Source organism: Lycorma delicatula, chromosome 5, assembly GCF_047948215.1.
Source record: "Lycorma delicatula isolate Av1 chromosome 5, ASM4794821v1, whole genome shotgun sequence".
Classification (NCBI taxonomy): Eukaryota; Metazoa; Arthropoda; class Insecta; order Hemiptera; family Fulgoridae; genus Lycorma; species Lycorma delicatula.
This window is the reverse complement of record NC_134459.1, coordinates 176,280,077-176,301,188: the sequence shown is the minus strand read 5'-3', so window position 1 is coordinate 176,301,188 and position 21,112 is coordinate 176,280,077. Positions and strand designations below refer to the sequence as shown.

The window sequence follows — 21,112 nt, the reverse complement described above, 5'->3', positions numbered from 1 at the left end:
GAGAAGGGTAGTGGCCGCTAAATCTTAAAATAATAATATTAATATGTCATAATTTTCATTTTATTTTATTATCCTATGTTCCTACAGGTAATTTGCATAATCACATATCGGATTGAAAACATGAAAACATATGCTTTCAAGTATTGCACTAAAATTCTTGGACAAATTTCAGATAATATTTTCCGATATAAATTGCTTCAATGTTTATCAAGAAGTTCTTTCAAACTTTGCCGGTAAGAACCCGCAGAAAACTGGAGGGCACGGCGAAGTCAACAAACTATGTTCACAGTTCTAAACATGACCTAACCTAAAATTGAAATGAAAATGGAAAAAAAATTAAAGAATAAACATGGAAACTTTAGATTTCACTTCAGTTAGTTTTGTAATAAAGAATAGTTTTTAAAAATACCTGGAATTTTGTTAGACAATGTTTTTTTTTCTTCCATTTGATGAACCGTGGGACTCGAATATCTCACTTTTTCCTCAAAAAGGTCGGTTTCCGAATCGCGCCGCTAAATAGCAGTACTTGATAGTACTAGATAGGGTACAATAAAACTTGATTGATAATGTACCTGAAATAATAAAATTCAAAATAAAATATACTACATCTTATTTTAATAGTATATGCTCTTATGTAAATGAAACTACTGAAGATGAAACAATTTTTTTAATTCCCATATTTCATTAAAAAATAAAGTAAAAGGTTAGTTTACAACAGATTATAGCTGGTAATAAAACACTAAAATCACGAACGGTAGGAACGTGTGACAAATGTGGCAACAAAAATTTGTTACATAAAATAGAAATAAATTCCATCGGTTAAATTTTTATTCTACAATTAGAACTATTTGAATTAATCGATTTAGAAATAAAACAAAGTTCATTTAATAATAATATAAAAAGTGTGTCCACGGATACGATAAAAATCGAGCGTTAATAAGTGCAATATTACATCACGAATATTAGATTCGTAAAGGTCATTATATTAGTTTTATTAAAAAAGGAAAAATATGGTATGAAGTAAATGATATGACTATCAACAAAAAAAGGCCGAAAAATTCAAAAAAATGTATATTTAGTTGTTCTAGAAAGGCAATAATTTTTAATAATAAATCCATAAGGTAACAATCAGTAATTTAAAAAAAAATAAAATAAAAGAATAATCTAACAAAATTCAGTAATATTCAAAAAAATTATAATGAAATTGTAAACTGTACGATAAGTCTCGCAGTAATTATATAATTAGCAGGGGTAGTAAAGTCATTACCACAATTTCGGTTAAATTTGACAATTGTAAATTTGCAATCACCATTTTATCATCTATTATCGTATTTGTTGTTTAATAAATGAAATGTGGCCGGTAACAGTATTGTAATAATTTTTTTCTATTTTTTGCTTATTATATGAAACACTTAAACGTGTTTTATTATTTCTTATAGTTTATCTATTGTCTATTAAGTATATTTACCGTGTATTTTTTTTAAACAAAATACTAAATCAAAAACAAATTTGACAATAGAAATGTAGTTTCTTAACCTTTTTTGATATCAGTAAAATTTTGTTAAATTTTTGGGGGGAAGAAATGATATCTGCGAGACTCTTACCGTACGGTTTACAATTTCATTATAAGTTTTTTTAGATTTAATTAATGTCGCTCTAAAATATTTCAGTGAAATTTATTACAAACAAATCATGAAAAACCGTTTTTTACCTGAAGGTTATCAAATTGAAATCGCATTTCAATTTGATATTGAAATCGCATTTCAATTTGATATTGAAATCGCAAAATAATTGTTTGATGGAAATTGTAAAAAAAAAAAAAATTAACTTTATTTTTATCCTAGTATCAAGAGGAAGACAATGAATTTAAGTCAAACGTGTTAAGTCTAATTGGTATTATTAAAAGTATTAAATATTAAGCACACCCCAAAAACTATCTATCCTTGTTAGATATTGACCCAAAATTTCACCAACAAATTGCCTTATATACAGAAGCTGTAGGAGGCTTCATAAGAAAAAAAAAAAAAATTTAATGAAAAAACAATTTTTATATTTGGTAAATATTATAATTATTATTAAAATATTTTAATGAAATGGCTCATTTTTAAAAGGGCAGCATTTCCTCTCATATTTTTCTTATCTCATATTTTAAATAGAAATAAAGTGAAAAATATTCTAAACATTTTAAAAAATACAATAAAATCTACTTAAACTAACATTTCCGCTTTTTGAGGAAAATTAAGTTATGAAATTTTGTTAATGAAAAAAAATTTCGTTTTGTTTAAATCTTTCTACTTGACCAGTTTTACAAAGCACACATATTTATACTGTACTGTATAGTAATTATCGGTTTCATGCGATCACCAGATACGTTAGAAATTAAAATAACAAAAATTTTTTTTTTTTTTTTTTTGTATGGAAAATAACAAAATGGTTACTTTTACAAAAGAATCAGAGGACGTAGTCATGAATGAGAAATCCTATATGGGATAAATTATACTTGCATGTATAAAGTGGATCTGCACACACGCACATATATATATACATTGATAGAAAGAGAAAGCATATTGTTTTTAGGTTGGAGAGGTTGGCAGCCCTGTTAGTTGGTTACATAGTATTAATCCTTTATGTTTTTGTAAGGCTACCCTATATAGTGAGGAGAGAATGGTAGTCAGCCATCATTGTTATGCCCTTAATGACCTCTGGGCAAGTATAAAAAAAAAAGTAAAACCTCTGGCAGAGACCAGATTACAGATCAATCAATTATGATTCTATCATATCGGCCTGCCCGTTCAGTTTGATTGTAAACTAACCTCCGTGGCTAAAATAACATTGTAGAATACAAAACAATAGGCTTAATCTTTTACATTGACCACGATCTTTTTCTTTATGATTTTTTTTCTAAACGATATTAAACGAATTAGCTACGTTAAAATATCCTTTCTCCGATTTTAGTTCCAATCGAATTTCTGTATTACTATTTTGTTAACGTGGAGTTTTTTTTAACCTTATAATTCACAAAATTAATTGATGATTGATTAAAATATAACCATATATTGTTTATAATTAACTAAATTTAAGAAACAGAATTAATATATAAAAGACTTTAAAGAAACCGCATAAAAATGATGTATTTTAAGAAGTTTTATCATAGAATATTTTATTTACTATTTTAGTTATTATAACTACAAAAAAAAAGCTGGTAAAGTACTCCATGTTCCCGGCTACGTTAGTCGCCCCCCCCCCCCCGACAGAACTTCGGGGCTCCAATTTAAAGAGACTATTTTAATGACTCTTATGCACTTTAAAATTAGCATTAAATAAATTAAAATCGAAATCCTCAAAAAATATTTTGTTTATTTTTAACAATCAAAAGCCCGGCTTTAAAAGATTCTTATTTTATCACTGATTTTGTTTTAAAAATAAATCTTTGCATTTAATGTTTTAAAAATAATTCGGAATCGCAAAAAAAATTACTTTGGGAATTATTACTCCAATGGAGTAACCGAGTAAAATTAATATTAAAAAAATAGCCCCTAAGTAGCAATAATAATGGTTTTTAAAAATCGCTTCAAAAATATTGAAAAAATTAAAAGAATCAGCCACAATTTTAAATTAAATTCAAATTAGATGTTTTAGAAAGGAGTTGAAAATGTTATGCATATTTATTTTTTATTTTTTGTAAATAAACGAGGCTTTGAGGATATTGAAATATCAGTCTTTCACACTTTAAACATAATGTTTATTATATAATGAGCCATTAAATATTTCAAAAATTCCAAAAAACGAGTTTTTGTTGTCCCAGATTATAGAGCTGTAATGAGGGAAAGATTATTATAATCATTTAATGGTCCATTGATGTAGAAAATATTCTTGTAAAAATTTTCCATTAACTACTTTCTTGCAACAAGAAATGGCTAAAACCGAAAAAAAATCAATTACAAGTCAAATTTGAAGGTGGGAATGAATATTAAACAAGATTTGGGCAATTTGTTATCCTGATAAAAAGGGTTTCAACCTTTATAAGAAAAACGTTTCGATAGAATGCTCCAGTAAAAAATCTAAATTTTATTTTTGCCAAAACACCCCTACCACATTATATATAATAATTCAGTTATCTTATCTGTATTAAAAAAAAACTAATTAATTAAGACAAAAAAAAAATTAAGATGTTTTATAATCACCTTTTTTTATACAATAAAACAACAATTCTGATCGAATTTTAAACCGCGATTAAAAACCCCGTTTTTATTACACATTATACAAAATGATTCACGAAGTACGAACAAATTTTCGGGACATGTTCTTCTTCAGCCCGGCGATCTAGTCTAATGGTTAACTCGTCATCACGATTCGGTTGATTTCGAAGTTGAGAGTTCTACTAAGATTCAAATCCTAGTAAAGGCAGTTATTTTTATACGGATTTGAATACTAAAATGTGGATACGGTCTTATTTAGCGGTCGGGTTTCAATTAACCACACATTTCAGGAACGGTCGATCTAAAACCGTACAAGACTACACTTTATTTATATTCATACATATCATCCTCATTCGTGCTCTGAAATAATACCTTACGGTAGTTCCGGAGGCTAAGCGGAAAAATTAAGGACATGCTCTGATAAAAATGAAGAAAAATATTCATATAAACTTAGGTTCGGAAATTCTTTGTTAACATGTGTCGGCCGGTTAAAAATTTCTCTCTTGATTTATGCGCATTAGGTAAAATTAAGCCAGACAAATTCTTGGGACACAAATTACGGAAAAAATGTAGTTCGTTTTATATAAAATACGATCGGAAAAAAAGGATAAAGTAATTCCCAGAATTGGATTTTTAGTAATTTTTAAGAAATCTGAAGTAAAACACAAAAGATTGATGTCGAAAAACACACTCTTTTACGTTTGGCATAAAATAACTTTGTTAAATAGGTGATAACACAAAAGATTTAAACAAAACTTGTAGAGAATTTGATTATGAATAAAACGGCACGAAAAAGTCACGAGAAACGAAATATAAATATAAGAATTTCGAATTTTTTTTTAAAACGAAACATATCAAAATAAGACAGATGTTAATTTGATATTAAACGAAACAAAATTTTCATTATTACAAAAGAATTAAATATATTATAGAATTAACAAATACAAGCACAAACAATAAAATAAACTGTTGAAAATGACCTTCTCCACAGTGAATACGTCTGCCCGACGAACAATGTTTTTGGTAACTTTCCTTCATTATTTCAATAAAGTTGTTTTTTGCAGTAGTTGTACAACCACTGAAAAATTTCATTATTAATTCTTCTCATGTATTTCACTTTTGTTCTTATACTAATAATTTCAAGTGTTCCCACAGACTTTAATTTAAAGGTATTAAATCAGGTAACCTTGAAGGTCGGTTAATATGTCCACCACGTCATTTGCCTTCACTTTTATTTTTTATTATTATTTTTTTTTTTAACCTCCGGGACCACCGTGAAGTATTGCTTTAGAGGATGAGATGAATGATTTGTAGCGTGTGTGAAAATGCCATGCCTAACCGGGATTTGAACCCGGGACCTCTGGATGAGAGGGCGAGACGCTACCACTCGCGCCACGGAGGCCGGCTAATACGTACTATTAGTACGTACAGACGTCGCGCCGAAACTAGTCGAAGTGGATTCAGAGAAGGTCGAAATGGTTATTGAAATCTGAAAACCGAATTTTTTTTTTACTTCGTACAAAGAAGTAATAAACACCACTATGCGTAGATATTTAAATATATTTATTTAAAACAAAATATTTTATTTTATTTTTAATAAGAAATACTAGTAAATTTTGAAACATAAAAGCGATAACACAAATCTAAAATTTATTTTTTTAAAAGGGCGAAATATAAATTTTTTCTTTTAAATACCCGTACAACGGCTTCATTTTAACGTAATGATTAGAAAAATAATGACTATATAAACGTTATGTAACTTCATTCAACATTATTTATTAGACGTGTATGTACTAGTGTACAAATTTATGTATATAAAGAACGTGAACGATTATAACCATATAGCGATATATATACAAATACATATACACACGCTTTAAAATAGCACAATGTTTGTATAGTTAGCTAAGTTTAAGTTTGTTTAGCTTAAGCTGAAGTTAAATTATCAATGGGACTAATTCTCTCTCACTCTCTCTCTCTCTCTCTCTCTCTCTGGTGTGTGCGACCGGGACCGGATTAAAAGGAAAATGTAAATGCTAACTTATCCTATAGCAATATCTGCAAAATACCCTTACCCTTAAGTTATCCTATTGTAGCAGAGACAGAATAATTAGAGAACGATTAAATTTAATTTATTGTAAAATAAAACTGTTATTATTTTAATTTAAATCTATTTCGTTGTCGATTAAAAAAAAACAATTAATAGGATCATCTTTTTTGTAATACTATATTTTACCGATCTTTATATTCATCAAATTAATATATCTGTTAAACAAAACATAAATAAATAATAATATAATTAAGCCACCGGGTTGGTCTAGTGCTAAATTCGTCATTGTAAATCAGATGATTTCAAAGTCCAAGTTCTCAGGTTCAAATCCTAATAAAGGTAGTTAATTTTAATCGGATTTGAATATTAGATGGTGGATACCGGTGTTATTTGGTGGTCGGGTTTCAATTAACCACACGTCTCACGAGTAGTCTACTTGAGTTTGTTCAAGACTGAAAATTTACCGGTACAGTTACATTACACTGATAAGTCGCTAATTACATTAATTGTTTATGCGACTATAAATAAAAGCGTTAAAAAAAATAATAATATTTTTATTATTATTAAAAACACAATGAAGTTAAAAAATGGATATTATTAATATTATTTGAATTTTTAATTTACTTTTAATCACGTTCTTAGGAACTAGCAAATATGGAAGTTTTCTTTTATAAATATGAAACTCCATAACCTAATATTACTAGGTTTGTAGGTCTCAAAAAATGCAAACTAATTATTTATTTATTTTCCCGGCTATTGAACTAAGATATTTAATAAAAGGAAAGTAAGTACTGCTTTCGTCCAAAATATAAGTTTTTGTATCGTTTTCTATTGTGATCATCACTGTACTAATATTAAATTCAAATTTTAAAATTTACGCACACGCGCGACATTAGTACAAAAAAATTAAAGGGACACTGCATTTTATGATAAAAACTAGTTTACCATTGCAGCCAAGAAGCTTAGAAAGACGAATAAAAAAATATAAAGCTTGAATACTCTTTTTACTGACAGTATACATCAGATTTGAAAAATCATCAAATTTAAATAAAAAAAATTAGCGAGAAATTGTTCTCATTTAAAATGTAAGTTTCAACTCAGAAACAGGATTTGCCTGAAAAATAATAACTGCAATTGCTTTTTTTAACAGCGAATTTTAAAAACGGCAATTGCAATTATTATTTTTAACAGATGGTAAGTTTAAATATTTTGGGAGCGATAGAAAATTATTGATTCTCGATGTGGGCGGTGGACGAAAAAGTTTGAGAATCAATGCAATAGATGATCGAGTACATGGATTGGCGTTAACCAAGCTAAATCTAACCGTGTGATATTCACAATAAAGAAAGGTGACCTGCCCGTGGGTGCATCTTTATGATGTCGTAATTCTGCAATGTGTGAGGTACTTAAGTATAAACCTCGACCATCGACTAACGTAGAAATTTCATATAAAAATGAAGAGACTTAAGATAAAGTTCAAGGAAATGTTCTGGGGTTGTTGAGCGACGTTCTCGTTTGGCCTTGTCTAATAAGCTGCTGGTATAATCAACAATTCTAAAACCTATCTGGACCTGTGGTGTCAACTACGAGGCACCGCGAGCAGAAGTAATGCTGATATCTTACAGTGGCTTCAGAATAAGCTAGCGAGGTGTAAAACAGAGGTACCTTGGTTTATAAGGAACAATGAAATCCAGGATTATTTAGAAGTACGGTCCATGCGGAAGAAGATACAACGTTTCAGTTCAAAGTACGAACAACAATTAACTACCTGACAGATCACTTGTCTGTGAAACTACTAAACAATGGGGATACACGTTCTCGACCTAAGAGTCTTATATGTCTATAGTAACCTCGGATCTGAGTAGTGTGCATTATCTATTCGATTCTTAATTTGAAATTTGTTGCGTGTAATTCCTTTTTTTCTTTACATTGGTTCATCGTTTTTTTTACTTCCAATCGTATTTTGCTTTCTATTTTTCAAGCGGTATTGAGCGTCATTCACAATTGCTAATTGTATGAGCTTCGTGGTATTTTGGTGCCCGCAGTGGGATGAATACCACCTAGCTTGCTCGGTGATTACCTGATCGCTCAGGGCGGAGAACATCATCGACACCATGTTGCGGGCTCCAAGAATTTTGATACTATCGCAGGATTCGTACCGAGGGTTCTTCAGAAGCAGGATCGGGGAACTCGGGGATGAGGAACAGCCCTTTGTGGAGTTGCCGTTCGCTCGTGCTTGCATAATTGGGCGGTAGCAATGAGGCACGGAGATTCTCGAACCCCCAAGCGAAAACGACCGAGTCCCGGCGGGGATGTCCCACTCGGGGTGTCTTCGTTAGCAGCGTTGGCTTAAAGACCGAGTCCCGGCTCCTGAAATGGGAACCCTGGGACGGCATAGCCGAGCCTGATGGATCCTACTCTGGATGGTTGAGGCGGGCGCAAAGTAAGATCCGGTCGACGGGTCAAGACGCGGAGGCCCGTTAGAGTTAGGACACTCCCCTGGGCTGTGTTATACTTAACTGCAGGATCCGGCTCAGGAGAGCAAGTGAAAAAAAACGAAAAAAATGGTATGTGCTTGGCACAAATGTTTTTACTGTACTAATGTGTAGTTTTGAAAAATTTCGCTGAGAACTTATCGTGTGATTTGGGATGCGATCCGATTTACTAAAGGTTGTAAATAATAAAAACAAACAGAATTTATGTTTTCGATTTTCCAGATTAATTAATTAATAATAATCTGGAATTCTTTAACTTAATAATAAATGCTTATTAATGTCACTCGGTCGGTTCAAGAGAAGTATTTAAAACCAATTTTATTAAAATTGATAAGATATAAAAATGAATTATCCCTTCTATGATTTGTTAACTATACTCTCTTTAGATTACTTTACGTAACCCGCCAGCTTGGTCTAGCCGTGAACGCGTCTTCCCAAATCAGCTGATTTGGAAGACGAAAGTTCCAGCTTTCACGTCCTACTAAAGGCAGTTAGTTACTTTTATACATATTTGAATACTAGATTGAGGATACCAGTGTTCTTTGCCGGTCGGGTTTCAATTAACCACACATCTCAGGAGCGGTCGAACTGAGACTGTACAAGACTACACTTAATTTACAATCATACATATCATCCTCATTCATCCTCTGAAGTAATACCTGAACGGTAATTCCGAAGGCTAAACAGGAAAAAGAAAAGATTAACTTTACGTATGAATCGAATATCCAGTTTTAACAAATTTGCCAGAAAAATAATCATATTATTGTCTCTTTAACTTCCAACTCAATTTCATCAGAAAAAAATTACAAATTTTGTTCCTTATTTATGAATAAGACAATTTAAAACAATTAATTGAATTAAATAGAATTAAGAAATTATTAAATTTTTAAGCGAATAATCAATTTATCGGTGAAAACCTAATGAGTGATTGAAATTATAAATATTCCGATAAATTATTTACACAGAAATCGCTCTTTGAAATTATCAAGTGATTCGTAGAAAACTATAAGAAATTGTTTCATTTGTTAAAAATATTGTACATATTTTATTTCAATATGAATAAAACTATAATTTTATTTTAGTGTCAAAAATCGGTTTTTAATTACTGCTTTTGTTTCAAAATATTTTCCAACACAAAAATGATTCGTATTTTAGATAAAATTATAACACAACATTAATTTGTCAAGTTTCTACCTGTTTTTGTTAATAAAGGTTTAATTTTTTAATAATTTCTTCGTTTTCCGTTAATATTGTATACTTATATTCTTAGATATAAAATTTCTAAAACAAACTTTTAAAAAAGTTAACAAAGTTATTGAACAACAGATCTAAAAATAATGTACGTTTTGTAATACCAGTTATTTTGTGTTTTATAACTTTCTCAAAACTTATCAGACGTACAGTTCTAGTACGTCTTTTAATTACTTTTTATGAAAGTAACTGTATCAGACTATGTAGTTTATCCTTTAAGTTCAATACGGATTTTTTTAACATTTGATCAGAAATCAGGGCGAAATTTTTCGCATGCTATAAACTGATAACAAGGCGTTTCTGATCCTATATTTATAAAAATTATTTTCTTTATTTTCACTTCTAAAATACTTCCTAAAACGGTTTTTGTTTCTTTATGAGATACCTGTATAAGTTTATATTACGTGTAGGGCGTAAATTTTTAGTACCGACTCTGCTTTCCATTTATTATATAAATCAGTTTAAAATATTGTTATAAATTAGTTTTGTCCGTGGGTAGCGTTATAAACAACATCGTTTAAACCTTTTTGTATTACAGAACGTTTACTTTTGTACTGTTGCACAAAATGTCTACCGATAACATCTTCTAAAGAAATGATTTAAGGGAAAGAAATCGGCTTAATAAATCAATGACATATTCATTCGTTTACTCTGTCTAATGTATATAGTTTATATGTGTCGCTTGTAAGGATAGGTAGTTTCTCAACGGTTAGTAAAAATCACGACGAGACAAACTGTATTATTTTAATTTTAAGTAGGCTATATTATTTTAACTATATCGATTAATAATTGATATTTATTAATTCCCTTTCTTACGATTTTCAAGCATTTTAATAGAATATTTACTGTAGCGAAGTGGCATCACTCTGTATTTATTTGTATTTATCTGTATTTTTAAATCGTATAAACAATTTGCAAGCCTGGTCAAACTTTATATTTTTTGTATAACATTTGTCTTATATAAATAATTACATTGAGTCTATTAGCAATCAGTTTATAAATATCAATGAGAGGTAAAAAATAATTTATCGAGTTCATTTTTTTAACTTTTACAATACAAAAAAAATCTATATACACTTTTTTTTTGAAAAGAAAACAATAATATTTTAATTGTTATTATTTAAAATACAAAGTTTTGACGACGGATTTTTTTTTAAAGCATCTTTATTTTCCCCGCCAACTGGAGCCGGACTTGCATAAAACATACACTAAGTTCTGAGGGGTGCCACCGCCTCAAACTACCTCGGCGGGAACAACGCCCAACCCAGGGAGCCTCAAATGAGGGGTCACCCACCGGGACTCGAGTTTTTATGCCTCCGCCTCTAATGAGGAAACACCGAAGGGATCCCCCAGCGGGACTACGGTCTTACATTCCCCCCCCCCCGGCCAAAGGTGCTGCTAAGAGAGTCCCCGGCCGATCATTGATGGTGGGACGCCGGAGTCTCCCACCCCTCTCGGACGAGGCTGTACCCTACCGACACAACGCCAGGACAGGCACTGCCGTCTCATGACACGGCTGAAGCCTTACAACAACCTCAACTCCCGGGTGTATGCCCAGGCAACTTGCAAGAGGGACAGCGAGCTTCCCGCTTGCAGTCCTTCCGCAAGTGGCCGGCCTCTCCACAGATAAATCAGTGGCTACTCCTGTCCGGGCCGCAACAAAACTGAGCCCTACGGCCTGGACTTTAGCACGGAAACATAGGACTAAGGTGCACCGTGAATCTACGCCCATCGACCGTAGGTTAAATTTGGTTAAATTATATTTATAAAATAAATAAATATAAATAACCATTTAGTAAAATTAATAAAGAGACTGTTTTGAATCTATGATAAACTCTATATCGGCCCATTTTCCACCGAAATCCGATCGACTACTTTGTTTCTAAATAAAGCTGTAGCTGCGGTGGCGTTAATACGTAAGTACCAAAATTAATTAAACGAACACCAATAATGCCTTAATCGAGAAACTCATGAGATAGAAGTCAAAAGGTAAGTACTGCCACCTAATCAAAAAGATTCGACGGTTGCTTTGCTAACTAAATAAACCTTAGTTACTGCAGACCAAACACAAAAGGTAAATATACTCGTATAACACTATATTTAATTTAGATAAAATGAAAAAACAAAAATTAAACACTGTAAACGTTAATTAATGTAATATTAAAAAAAACTAGACGCGATTAAAAATCACGGAAAAAAATTACGTACAACCAAATAAAGGTTAATGTAAACAAAACAAAGTGTAACGAAACACAAAAACTCAACAAAAATAAACGGATCAAAACAACTAAAAAGAAACCCAAAACAACGAATAACAAAACGAAAATTTCAAAATTATACAGAAAAAATGCAATAATAACAGCAAATACACTGATCAAGAAAAACCAGACCGTGTCCATCAAAAACTCAACAGCTGACCTGACAATGGGTTTAAAGTTTGTTGGACACATATTTAAAAGGCTTCCATTAGTTTTCGTTCCTTTATCCAGTGGATAATAAATGAAAAATTAACTATATTCATTCTTATTCTTAAAAGAAAAAGAAAAAATTCTCATTATACTACTTATGTTTACGAATTTTTATTCAACAGGGAAAAAAGGATTATTATTTATTTATCAAAGTAAAATTTTATGAAATTTTTTCACAAGATTTCCATTTAATAGACTAGTAAAAGTAGACTTTCTGTCGTCAGTTTATCTTCATCATATATATATATATATATATATATATATATATATGTGTGTGTGTGTGTGTGTGTGTGTGTGTGTGTGTGTGGGTGTATATACTTTATAGGAATTCCTAATTTATATGCATAAAAGGCTGGAACGATGAGATATTATATGTATATGTATATATATATAAATAATACGAAAAGTTATCAACGGCCTTCCATTTGATGTTGGAGTTTTTATTTAATCTCTTTCTCATCTTTTTGATGCGTTTGAAAATAAGTACTACTTCCTCTCTCTCTCACACACCATCTATCCATCTATCTTTGTAGGTTATATAGGCTTACTCGTATAATAAATACTTCACTAACTCAGCCTTAAATATCTTTATCCTAATAAAGTCGTCTTATAGAATATTGAAAAAGAATGATTTTGTTCCATTTAAGGGATTTGAAAAGATTGTGAATTTCATTTCAAATAATAATTTTTGTTCAAATTCAACAATAATTATATTGTCTTGTAATGAAACATTACACTTTGCAAAATAACTCTTTATAAAATACATTGAATAAAAATTGTATAAACGTTATTGAAAAACCAAATGAATGTGTATTAACTATAAAAAAAAGAAGATTATCATACCGAAAACGTTTGATTCTGTATTGTGTGTGTGTGTGTGTGTGTGTGTGTGTGTGTGTGTGTGTGTGTGTGTGTGTGTGTGTGTGTGTGTGTGTGTGTGTGTGTGTGTGTGTGTGTGTGTGTGTGTGTGTGTGTGTGTGTGTGTGTGTGTGTGTGTGTGTGTGTGTGTGTGTGTGTGTGTGTGTGTGTGTGTGTGCGCATGTGTGTGTTTTAAATCGTAACAACGGAAAAGTTGGTCTCTTCCCTAAGATAAAGTCTCTTTCAATTTATCACAGGATTGACTGAACAAATTACGTAGCAAATTGAATGAAAAAAAAATCAACTCAAACATTCTTAACCTATTTACGAACACCTTTTTTTAATGATACTAAAAGATATCAGTATAACAATACAAAAAGTAAATGATATAATCACATGGTTTAACTTCATTTTCACCAATAGAAAATCAATCGGCTTTTAAATAAATAAATTTATTACAGAACCGTATATCGCTAACTTTAGTGAAACTAAAATGCTATTGTCTATTGAAAGGCGATAACATTTTAAATGCTCCGATGTAAAACTCCCACAATGTAGACAAATTGAAATGTATCTGACATATGAAACAATTTTTTATTTCGCTTCTTGTCTAACCTTAAAATGATATGTTATTTTACAGTTATTATCTCGCAATATTTGATATTTATAGAAAATAGACTAATTAAAAATAATTTATAAAGAGATATTTGTTATATACTAAAATAAGATAAAAAAGCTTCCATTTATTAGAAGAATAAAGTTAGCAATCTACCTATAAATTTCACGTAACACTCTCATTGACTAATACAGCAGTTTTCACAATAGCGTCAACTGATTGTACGGATGACAGTTCTTTTTTTAGATTAGGCGGGCACATATTACCAATGTGTGAATGCGAATGAGTGATCGAGCGAGAAGGTGAGTGAGTGTGTGTATGCACGCGCGCGGGCTTGTGATTTTTGATTATGCCTGTAAATCATTACTATAGCTCATTTAATATATCATTGTTGTACGTTTATATACTGATAATGTTTAATCGTGAATCAGGTTAAGGCACGGAGCATTTCTGCACATAAGTTAAAATCAATGTGGATTTGTGTCTATGAAGAGGTTAGCAAACCTACTCGTAAATTGTTTAGCGAATTATTCTAAAGAAAAATTTTGAGTTATGAAATGAAACTGTACAAAAGACTAGAAAATAAAAGCGAAATAAAAGAAATAAATAAAACTAGATTTTATCGTCATTAATATTTTTCTTATTATTATAACTATATTGCTTATCACCAGATTTTTATCGTTTTAGCTGGCCTTCGTGACAGAGTTTAAATGATTCTATCGATCGCTAATGATAATGTATTATGAAGACATGAGTCGATAACTATGTGTGTGCGAAAAGAGTTTTTGTATTAGTTTTAGAATGTATGTTTCCAATTTTGTATCGTCTACGAGTGAGCTGCCAATATTAAATGTTATATACTTCCTTCATACACTTGCCCAAAAGGACAACTGCATCGGCAGGAATAAACAAACTGGAACCTAAGAGTCTTAATGGTTTTTGCAACCGGTAAAGAATCTCACACCCCAGTAGAACAGAAACAACTTAAACCTCTTTCTAATCTCAAATCTCCCTCACTTGATCCGTCAAATCTCTGTTCCTCACCATTTTTTTTATAATGTTGCTTCTTCAAAATGTTTATCAATGGAATCAGGTTTATCATCTACACGTCAGGTGATCTTTTCCTGTTCATCTGTTACAACGATATCAGGTCAGTTATGTTCCACCGGCTTACTTGTGAGAAACATACGGTCGAAATAAACAGGATTCCTAAGAATTTTAAGCACAAACAGAAGAGTATACCGGTAATACGGGCAAGAATCTTCAAGTATCTTTCGATCCTGAGTTATGAGTTATTTAAGTAGCTTCTCAGGTTTAAAACTTGTTAACCACTAATTACGTGTTCAATAGATTCTTGATTTTGCCACACACACGGCACAGATCTGAGGTAACTATAAGATCTTTCAGTGAATACTTCCTGTAATTTAGAGTGTTGATAATCTTACCTCGTATCGGTATTATTATTATTATTATTAAATGTGAATTGCGTTATTATACTAAGCTTTAAACGCATCAGCAAATATCCACAGTTATTAGTACATATAAATAAAATTGTTTTTTTTTTTTCTATAATACATTAAGATAATGTATCAAAATTAATTTTAGCGTTGACGCATCACTAGATAATTTCTATAGTGTTTTTTTTATACATTTATGTATCAAAAACATGTACTGAATAACAAACGTGTAGTTGTATTATATAAATATATGTATATACGTATTATTTGAGTGCTTTGCCGCTCTATGCATTAGCAGAAAAAGCCTATGTAGCAGTAATAGCGTGTAATTATTAATATTTTTTTTTTTTTTTTTATGTTAATTCACTTCATAAAAACAAATTACAGCTCGTAGCATTTTGTAGCACAAAATGTTATATGACAACTAAAATTTTTGTCATTTGTCAGCTCATGTTCTTTTGATATGTTTATAAGAAATGTTTCGTTTTGATGTATAAATACAAAATTAATTAAAGAATACATCTAGTAATAAATATTTTAGTAAAAAAACAAATTCGAAAAAAAAAAAATTTCAGAAGTAATTTTCATTAGTGTCTTAAGTTTAAATGAATTTTTAATTTTATTTGTACGGTATATTAAATTTTAAATTATTACAACATATTCACGTGATGATTTTCCTGTAACAGACAGTAAATATTTTAAATACGTAAAGTTGATTTTGGAATAGTAATGATTTACGTCCTTTTATGCAGAAGTAAAAATATTTAATTCCCAGGTAAACTTATTTATTTTAAATGTATATATATATCCTTATATAGCATTAGTTTAAAAGTACAGGAAAACCACAAACTGTAATATTTAAATACAATAAATTTTATTCTCTTGTTTGTTTGCTCGATAGTGGAAACCCCACAACGGAAACCGAACTGATGGTCAGGAATTACATGGCCATGCTCAAAAATACGTTACATTCTCCGAAGGAACAACCTTTTGAATACCTTCAACAGAATAGATAACAACAGGCTTATTAGCTTGTATGAGTGAAGCCTCATCGTGTAGGTATATACCTGATTTCGGGATCGTGACTATTTGCAAAGCTTTCCGGTTATTGGGAAATATGTTTTCCGGAGAATAGTATTAAACAGTTGTATTATATACACGATGGGTTTAGAAAATAACATAAAGAGAATTTTGTTTTTTAGTTGAAATAAAAGCCATAAAACCTTCTTGAACAAATAAATAACTTCAGCTACAGAGAAAGGATAATAGGAGGAAGCCTATATAGGAATCGGTCTATCTAAGAAATCAAAACATTTCTTCCTCACGAGAACTTCGTACTTCATGCGGTTAAAGTATATCGCTCAAGTAAGTGGTAAATAAATTTTCTCCTTCTCCTAAATTTAAATTTAAATTGAAAATCTCCATTTAAAAAAAATATTCAGTTAAGTAGGAAGTTAAATAAAGGTGTTAGAAAAGAGGATTTTGAATATGTAAATTATAGAGTTCTATTATTAAACATTAATCGTTATAAAATACAAATTTGCGTATAAATAGTTTATACCATTTAATTGAAAAATTTTGAAAATATTAACATCGTAAATAGATAACACTCAAAAACTATTTAAAAAATCAATCGTTGTTAATTTCAGAAAAATGTTAAACTATAAAAGAATTTCGTTTGTGAATCTGAAGCGCTATTTTAAATTGAAGATTCAGTAACATAGTCGATAAGTCCGTATAAGAACATTTATAAATTTAAAAAAAACTTAAAATATTAGTAATATAAAAGAAATGTAAAGAAACTTGAACCCCAGATTGAAAAAAAATTAGGCCAAAACCAAGGAGCATTCAGGAAGGGCAGATCGATCATCCCCTCAGGATCAGGAAGGGCAGATCGAGCAAATCCTGTACCTGGAATACATTAAAAACAGGAACAGAATACTATTTGTTATATTTGTGGACTTCAGCAAAGCATTCTACTCCGTAAACTGAGAAACATTGCTGCAAACGGTGAAAGAATATTTTTTTCTTTTTTCTCTTTTGGACGAAAAAAACTTTCGTGTTATCATCGCCTGGAATTTACAGAGCTACCCCTCACAAACACAATATCAAATTTTAATTCAGAAGACATCTAAGTAAGTGCTCCTTTCCAAATTAAATTAAAAGCGGATTAAGATAGCGGACTATCTCCCTTGTTTTCGACCTCATCCTGGACAAAATATTAAAGGCTTTCTGGGAAAAGAATGGGAAAGGGATAGGAGCAAAAAATAGCGTTACCCGAGTCAGATTCTGGCCTTTGCGTATGATCTGGGCTTGCTAACAGAAACCAAGGAAAAAGCGATTCAGCAGGTAAAGGATCTAAAAGATGATGATTTTACAAATATCCTTTAACAAATAAGAAATAACGATCGGCATCAAAAATCACCCCAAAAAGTAAATCAGTAAAGAATCTGAAAATCTTAAACCGGTTCTAGTTTCAAATATCTAAGGGAAAGAATAAAATACAACAGTACGGATAGAGCGGTAATAAAGAAAGAAAAAACAATTTGGATAAATTACGTTTCCTGACGAAAGACATTTTCAGTAAAAAGAGCCTTTAAAAAGGATCAAACTCCGACATTACGCCAAAGCGATAAGATCATTGTTCCCACCGATGGTCTTCCAGTGGACCAACTGGACTTCCAAGACGGAAGTGAATCGTTAAATTCTACCGGCCTAGAACCGTTAAATAAAATAGAGAGAAGAACACCGAGAACAATCCTAGACCCCAAGAAAACAACAAAAGGATAAAATCCAACTAAGAACTGTGTGAAGAAATAGAGGATATCTAAAAAGTAATAAGAGGACTGACACTGAGATTCCTGGGCCAAGTTTACAAAATTCATGAACAGAGATTAAATTAACAAATGTTCTTTAAACTCCGGATACAAAAGAGGAACCGCAGTTTACTTCAACAAGTGAAGAAAGAATTGCAGAACCTATAGAAATAAGAACAGGAAATGAAGGATAAAAAGCACTTAAGACAAAAAATACACAAAGACAAAAATCGGTCGACTAAATCGTCCGATGGTCGACACACACACGGTATTTTTCCTGATGTGAAAAGTATGCAGGTCGTTAGGTGGATTTCCCCCGATCGGCATTTTACACAGTTTCTTTCTAGACATAGTGTTTTTAAGATAGGTCGGCCAGTTTTGGTTTTAATTATTCAGGCTTGTGTTTGGAGTGTAGGGTTATGAAGATGAGCTACATATCTTATATGTCTTCCCCAAGTACGAAGCTGAACGTAACAAAATAGTTAATAGAGCTTGCGAGGGTCAATTCTGGTTTTAAACTACAAGTTAATTAGAAAACAGAAAGGTAAAGGAACATAAGTGCCGGCTTTCTGAGGTTGTTATTCCTGCAGGGGACGGGTGAGAGAGTCTGTTGTGTTAAAATTCTAATTCTTCCAGTTTTCGTAATATTATTCCAGAGATATTACGGTTAATCGAACCAAAATTATCAATCGACTAAAACGCTTAGATATAAATATAAGCATTTTATTAAAAAAAGTATTAAAAATAAATATTTCTTTAAACGGACTTGAACCAAAATCCTGAAACATTTTAGAACAATTTTAATAACAGACGATCAGTTATCGAATAGAGGAATAGCAACCCGGGTGGCCGGTGACCCGCCTGGGTGTTTACTTCGCCACGGTAGGCGTTTTAGCATCTAGCCCAGGTTAGCTGAGATATTCGCTGTTAGGATGAAAACGGATGTCTGTAGAACTCTCTCTGCGATGGAGATGCGGTGCGGGAGAAGATAGGCATTAACTTCGCTCCCGAAAGCGGACTAGAACAGAGATAAATAGGGAATGTTTCCACGGGTATGTTTTCATTAGAGGCTTATTAAATTTACGAATTTGTTTCTTGATTTTTGAATAAATCAAGTGGACTTAGCGTAAGTCGAATCGTAAGACAAAATTGTCGTCTGTCAGAGGCCAAACTAACGACCGTGTTGTATTATCAAGTTTAGAGAAGAACTCCGGTAAAGCCCATCAGGGCTAGAAACGGATAGGACGGTGTGGCGACCGGGATCGTCACAAGGCAGGTAGGTGTCTTCCTCCTTTGGCGTCAGGATGATTCTATTAACTACTTCTAATAAATAATGAATCAGTGAGGGTCGTAAAAATTATGTGAAATCGCTCTCCGTAGAGCTAAAAAGATACTTGGGAAAATGCGCATAAAAATATACGGTAATAATAATAATAATGACACGATAAAAAATACGAATTAGAGTATAAAAAAGCCCTCAACGTATTATAAAATTTTATTATTCTCCTCTTATAGAATAATAAAATAAAATGAAACTGAAATAATCGTAAAAAGCGACAGTATTAATATATTTAAAAGTAAAATTATTTATTTTTTATAGTAGTATTTCAAGATATCTTACAAATTTACAGGAAATATAACTATTCTAAAGCACTCGAGTAGTAAATCTGAAAAAAACAATTAACGGGTGTCGTTTACAACATAATTTACGCTACATCATTCTGTCGAAATAGTTTAGAATACTGATATTATGCAGGGATTAAAACAAAAATATTTCATTATGACATTTTTTGATCCTGTAAAAGAGCGACCTTAAAATTTTCATGTCTTATCTCTGTTCTCTTTTAAATAAAACGCTATTTTATACTACAATAAAATGTATACGTAATAAAATTTTAAATCCTACGAAATGAACCGATTTTTTATTTTTCCTTAGAAAATTGTATAATTTTCTAGAATGAATATATATTTAGATTACGTGACTTAATGTGGAAAACTTGTTATTATTAATAAAGACAGAGAAGTATTTTTTACAATTTTTTTTTTGTGAATTATAAATGTTATTGAAACTTTGGTCAAACAATATAAACAGATCGATTAAGTAAACATCTTACTTAGAAAATCAACAGATGTAACAAGTGTTTTCTTAGAAAACGAGGTCGGATCACGTTCTGGTGTTACACTACAATTTAGCTCTTCATTTTTTTTTTAATTCCCCATCTTTCAATCTTTCACCTCTCATAAATTTGAATGTCCATTGTCCATATCTATCGATTATTCATCCTGTATTAAAGTTCAGCTGACAAAATAATACAATTACATGTAACATAATCGGTTTAGTTAAATTTTTAAATTTATGAAAAAAGAATCTAGAATCGGTGATCAAAAATGTTTGCACATCTAATTTCCTAATAAATAGTGTATTTACTTTTTTTTATTTATATGTTGTCATAATCATAATGTTTTTTTGTACCGGTTTCTTGTATGTTGTCTGAAATTTTAAATTCAGTTTAGTTACTAGTCGTTCAGTATTTTACAAAAATTAAATATTTTTCATATTTATTTTTAACTAAACCGACTGAAGTGAGAAAATGGTAGAAACCGTTTCTTTCATTTAAAGTCAAATAATCTTGTCGAGTTATACAGTAACAGAGAAACCGGTGTAGGTAAAGTTTCTGAAAAAAATAAAAAATATGTATATGGAGCAACCTGTGAAAGTATGACATACTGTTGTATGATATTCGATAAAATACATCCGCAAACAATCGAAAGCGTAGGGTTTAGAAAATGCGATAAAAGTTGTTCAAAAGGAAGAGTAGTTGTGTTACAATTCATCCTTCCTATTTTCCTGTTCAGGCATTTTATGTTTCAGAAAAAATTCCTAACGTATACATTACCGCAC

At 30.9% G+C, this 21,112-nt stretch overlaps 1 long non-coding RNA gene across 1 annotated transcript in view; it reads right to left on the bottom strand.

Moving 5' to 3' along the window:
- Positions 1-457: 457 nt before the first annotated feature.
- The window catches only part of LOC142324595 (uncharacterized), a 243,732-nt gene continuing 223,077 nt past the window's right edge, over positions 458-21,112 (bottom strand). The window contains exon 3 of the long non-coding RNA XR_012756336.1: positions 458-572. This is a non-coding gene — a long non-coding RNA (uncharacterized LOC142324595). The remainder of the gene's footprint in view (positions 573-21,112) is intronic.